Genomic DNA, 5,830 nt, shown 5'->3' with positions numbered 1-5,830 from the left:
AACATGTAGAAGAGAGTAGATTGTAGTCCTCCAAGTAGCATCGCATAGCATAATCCTACCCGGCGATCCTCTCCTCGTCGCCCTGTTAGAGAGCGATCACCGGGTTGTATCTGGCACTTGGAAGGGTGTGTTTTATTAAGTATCCGGTTCTAGTTATCATAAGGTCAAGGTACAACTCTGGGTCGTCCTTTTACCGAGGGACACGGCTATTCGAATAGATAAACTTCCCTGCAGGGGTGCACCACATAACCTAACATGCTCGATCCCATTTGGCCGCACACACTTTCCTGGGTCATGCCCGGCCTCGGAAGATCAACACGTCGCAGCCCCACCTAGGCACAACAGAGAGGTCAGCACGCCGGTCTAAATCCTATGCACGCAGGGGTCTGGGCCCATCGCCCATTGCACACCTGCATGTTGCGTACGCGGCCGGTGGGCAGACCTAGCAACCTCCATTACAAAGGAAGTTGCGTTAACGCAGTCCAACCCGGCGCGCGCCGCTCAGTCGCTGACGTCAAGAAGGCTTCGGCTGATACCACGATGTCGAGTGCCCATAATTGTTCTCGCGTAGTTGGTTAGTGCGTATAGGCCAGTGGCCAGACTCAGATCAAATACCAAGATCTCGTTAAGCGTGTTATTATGAAGCAACCGCAAACGCCGACCAGGGTCAGGCCCACCTCTCGCCTAGGTGGTCTCAACCTGCCCTGTCGCTCCGCCACAGAGTAACAGTCGGGGGCCGTCGGGAACCCAGGCCCACCTCTACCGGGATGGAACCACCTGTCCTTTCAGCCCCCACATCGGAACCACTTGCGGGTACTCAATGAGCTGACCCGACTTTAGTCACCATCTGTATAGTATATGTATGTATAGTATATACCCATGATCACCTCCCGAGTGATCACGGCCCGATAGTATAGCAAGGCAGACTGACAAGAATGTAGGGCCAATGATGATAAACTAGCATCCTATACTAGGCATTTAGGATTGCGGGTAAGGTATCAATGACTGTAGCAACAATGACAGGCTATGCAACAGAATAGGAGTAACCGAACAGTAACATACTACACTACTCTAATGCAAGCAGTAGAGAGAAGAATAGGCGATATCTGGTGATCAAAGGGGGGGCTTGCCTGGTTGCTCTAGCAAGGAGGGGTCGTCAACTCCGTAGTCAAACTGGGGTCGCCGGCAGTCTTGGGGTCTACCGGAAAGAAGTAACGGAGGGGGAACACAATAAATAATGGAGCAATCAAAGCATCACAATGCGTAACATGGCAACACGCGGTGCTAGGTGTGCCCTAACGCGGCAGTAGGTGGTACCGGCGAAAGGGGGAACATCCGGGAAAGTATCCCATGTGTTTCGCGTTTTCGGACAGATGAACCGGAGGGGGAAAGTTGCGAGTTTGCTATGCTAGGGATGTGTGGCGGACGAACGGGCTACGTATCCGGATTCGTCTCGTCGTTCTGAGCAACTTTCATGTACAAAGTATATTCATCCGAGCTACGATTTATTTTCTATTAATTTTTAAAGTTTTAAATCATTTTTAGAATTTATTTAGTTAATTTAATTCAACATTATCCAGAATAGTGCATGCTGACGTCATCATGACGTCAGCTTGACGTCAGCAGTCAACAGGGTGTTGACTGGGTCAATCTAACATGTGGGTCCGAGTTGTCATTGGGTGTTAATTAACCTAACAGATTAATTAACTAACATAAGTGATTAGGTTAATCTAATCAAGATTAATTAAGTTAATCAAATACTTAATTAATTAATTAATATTTTATTTATTATATATATATATTTTATATAATTTTTTTATATAAAATCGTTCTGGGGGCTAGGACCCACATGTCATAGGGCCAGCGGGCCTTAACGGGCACGGTGCTAACGGGCGGTGGTGCGGGTGCCCGAGGGGCACTGAGCACGCACGACGCATGCCGGCGCCGGCGGCGGCCAGAGCCAGGGAGACGACAGAGGGGGGATGGCCGCGGCGGCGGAGGTGGCTGCAGCAGGGAGCAGCAGGGCGGTACCGCGCCGATGGTGAGATGCACGGCGCGGCGGGTGGCCTCCGACGAGCAGTGACGAGGGGGCGAGGTCCAGCAGCAGCAGATGCAGCGAGGAATAGGGGGGGCACGGCGAGGCAAGGCAGGGCGACGGCCCGGGCGTAGGGCGTCGCCGTCCGGGGCAGGACGAGGCCGGCACGGGCGTGTCTACGGCGGACAGCACGAGTGCGCGCGAGACGAAGAGAGAGGGAGGGCCGGGGTCGAGGGCGCGCCTGGGGCGCGGCCAGTGTGGGGAGGCGGGGAGCGGGAACAGCACGGGCATGGCCACGCGCGAGGCGCGGGCGCAGCCGACGCGGCCGGGGGCGGCGCCATACAGCGAGCAGGGAGAGGAAGGAGGGGGTGGCGGCTCACAGGGGGCCGTAGGGTCCGAGGAAAATGGGCCCGGGGAGGATGTGAAGACGACGCGTCGGAGCAGGCAGACCGGCGGGGTGGAGGAAGCAGGCGGTGAGGTAGTCCGGCGAGGTGGCCGCGGCGGCAACCGGCGGGGTCGAGCCCCCAAGCCCCGATCCGATCTGGGTCGGGGGAAAGAGAGGAGAGGCGTGGAGAGAGTGGGGGCGAGTGGGGTGACGTGGGGAACGGGCTAGGGTTTCGGGGGGTTATGGGGAGTGCGGGGGTGGCCGGCTGGGCTCTTGCCCAGTTGGTTGAGCCGAATGGGCCAAGAGGCCCAATGGGGGAGGGGCTTTTGTTGTTGTTTTTATTATATTATTATTTTCCTTTTCTTATTTCTTCTATTGCTTTTATTTCTTGTTTCATCCCATTTTAGTTTTAGTAAAATATAAGAGCTGGCCCTCAAATCACAGCACAATATATCCTACCACCAAAAACTAGTTTGGGGTAAATATCATTTCATATTTCTTTTGTATTAATAAAAATGTCATTAAATAATGTTTTCAGCCACTGTTCGAGGTTGTTTAAGGCACTTATCAAATTTCAATAATGTTGTTTACAATTTTATCATAGCCTCTGATTTATCTACTATTTATTGAACATTTTAGTTTTAATATTTGAAAACTTTTATTGTTTGCTTGATTTTAAATTTTGAATTATAATCGGTTTCAACCTAACATGAGATTAGTAACAGTAATCCAGGTGACGTGGCATCATTAGCAAAGGTTTACTGTAGTTTGATTATCCGGGTGTCACAGACGGAGCCTCGAGCTTTCCCATCTGCTAGGTTCTGTCAAAAAACTAGCCAACAAAAGCATATCCACGTGGCTTCAACCATACAGTGGACATCTACAGACCTCTTCAAAGGACTCGGCCAGCGAACACTTCAAGCACATGCAGGGTCGAGGTTGCATACAGTCTGTATTAATCTTCGCCATCAACGAAGACGAGTTGGTCAACAACATGGAGATGCAGATGTGTGGCAGGGAGCGGCCCAGGCTCATAAACCCGATGGCAAGATCTGCCCTGTTTTTTACTCCTTCACTACCTTTAATAGCATTTTATCTTTTTTTAGTTCCTCTCGTTACAGCTTGACATGTAAAGCTTGACCTCTATAAAATAAAGAAATCATACCTTTTAAGGTTCTTAATGCATTTTTGTAGAAGCATTTCCTGTAAGCTATAATAACGTCTTTTAGATACAACGACTAAAGGGGCTTTGTTTCCCTACCTTGAAATACAAGTCTGAAGTACTCATCGTCTCGGATGTTGCATTATATGCATCATTTTTAATCTAGATTTTGTTCAATAGTTGGTTTGCCAGGTTCCTATGTGTACCCCTTACGTTCCTGGCAAATTAGGCTAAGGGTGTAACGGAAGAACCACTGCGATAGTGCCGCCAGTTTAATTGGCAGAGTGTCTCAATGGAGAAAGCCGAAAACTGACTATCTAGGTAAGCCAAAACTGGCGGCAATCCAAAGACCGCGTTAAGCGACGTGTCGTTAGAGATCACTCGTGTTAAATGAAGGGTTTCTTCATAGCATGAGCCGAAGTGGACGATGGCGTAGACCTCGGCTATCTAAGCTCACCACTTCACACACCGGGGGACTCGTCATCAGCCCCCACTGTCAAACTCCTATGACTAAGTGAAATATATAAAGCCGTTTCGTTATAGTTCGATTGCCTAGTTCCTATGAGCACATAGCGCCTCCAAGTACCGAGACATTAGCTAAGAATCGAAGCTGCCTCAAGGAACGCCATCTGTATACTCTACATTGGGGTAGAAGCCGACGACAGGCCACTTTCAGGTCAAAACAGTCAATCAGGAGGGATATTAAATATCAAGCAACACAATCATATGAGGGAATTTTAAAGCCATACTCATTAAAACAAAAGATAGTTTTTATACACACCACGTACTTCAACATTCCGAAGTGTCAACTAGAAATACAAAGTGTCTTTTGGACACATGGCCTCGGTAGCCCGGGCGCACCCTTCCACTTCGGCGAAGAACTACTCCGCGATACGCACCTTCCCTTCGGGGGCCCCCACAGTTCGCCGTGCACACCTTCCGAAAATGTGCCCTCACGCAAGCTTACGCTCGCCGTGCTCCCTCCAGGCATGCAGATCGCTTCCAACAATCCACTTGCGGGTCGGCCACCCGTAGCCTAGCCAGGAGGCCGAAGAAGCTGGTCGAAGGTGCTTCCGCATGCCATAGTTTGATGCAGAGATCTTGTAGCGCCAACCTCGCCACACTAGCAAGGCCCACACTTCACAAACATGGTGGTGGAAGAGCGGGAGGAGGTGTTCTGGCAAACGCAGGCCGACCAGAGGTACAACCTCTGGCTCCTCGTCGAGCACCGACACGCAGAGGAGCAAATCGCCCGCGACCAGGCGAACGATAAAGCCGTCATAGGCATGGTGATGGACGTGGATGAGCAGAAGGCGATGCTTCGCGCCATCTGTGACATCCGCCACAAGCAATGGCGGATGCACATCTTGCGGGCGGAGAAGTACGCTCAGTTCGTGGACATCGACTCGACAATGGAGGAATTTGACGACGTCGCCGGCTCCGCGTCAGCCGTGCCGCCACCGATGTCTGCACCCCGCCGCTATGACGACAAGGCTAGCACATCCACGACCGCCGCTGATAGAACATAGGAGGCCGCTGACATTTGGGTCCCAGGAAGGCCGCCACTACCCTCTTGCCGGGACTCACAACCGGTGAGCTCGCCCGCTTCATGGAGACGGAGACCACTATTCTTCCCATCCCGCCGAACCTTCAGTTTTTGGGGTTCATGGCCGGCCAGTGAGCTTGTTGCCGGACATGGGGAAGACATGTCGTAGGAAACGGGCGGCCGGGGACCATTTAGACTAGTTTAGGATAGCCTAATTCGTTATAGTTATGTTGAAATATATAAAAATGTATTGAATATGCTCCGGTTTAGAAGTTATCTAAATTTGAATGAAAGTTGTCCAGTTTGTTTAAATTTATTTATTTTTGGTTAAATTCCATTCAAAATGTAGCCAGACATTTGCGGATAGCTTTGAACGATGAGCTCCCGTATCAATGCGTGGACCGGTCCACGGACATTTGTCCGATGCCCCAAGATATAGAGAAAGATAAAGATAATATTTTTAGGGATAGCATCCATTTATGAGCCGTGAACTCTATTATTAGAAAAAAATTACCACATGATTTTTTTATTTTGCATTTTTTTCATGCACATTCTTGTCCGACGGTCGGACGCCCAACCCGAGCGCACGTCTGCTCGAACTGCTGAAAAGCGATCCCCGCATCATCCGCCCGCCGCCGCGGCGAAGCCGCCCGTTCTTCCCCGCCTTCCTCCGCCCAAACGCGCAGGTCATCTCGTCCTCCT

The 5,830-nt window shown here is 50.7% G+C and overlaps 1 protein-coding gene across 1 annotated transcript in view; it reads left to right on the top strand.

Annotated features, from left to right (window-relative positions):
* Positions 1–5,681: 5,681 nt before the first annotated feature.
* Positions 5,682–5,830, top strand: part of LOC119295834 — a 36,361-nt gene continuing 36,212 nt past the window's right edge. Inside the window, exon 1 of the mRNA XM_037574277.1 lies at positions 5,682–5,814. The gene's annotated coding sequence lies outside the window, so the exon portion shown is untranslated. The remainder of the gene's footprint in view (positions 5,815–5,830) is intronic.

This window comes from Triticum dicoccoides, chromosome 4B (genome assembly GCF_002162155.2).
Source record: "Triticum dicoccoides isolate Atlit2015 ecotype Zavitan chromosome 4B, WEW_v2.0, whole genome shotgun sequence".
Taxonomy (NCBI): domain Eukaryota; kingdom Viridiplantae; phylum Streptophyta; class Magnoliopsida; order Poales; family Poaceae; genus Triticum; species Triticum dicoccoides.
Note: the sequence above shows the minus strand (reverse complement) of the source record. Positions and strands in the feature narration are given on the sequence as shown.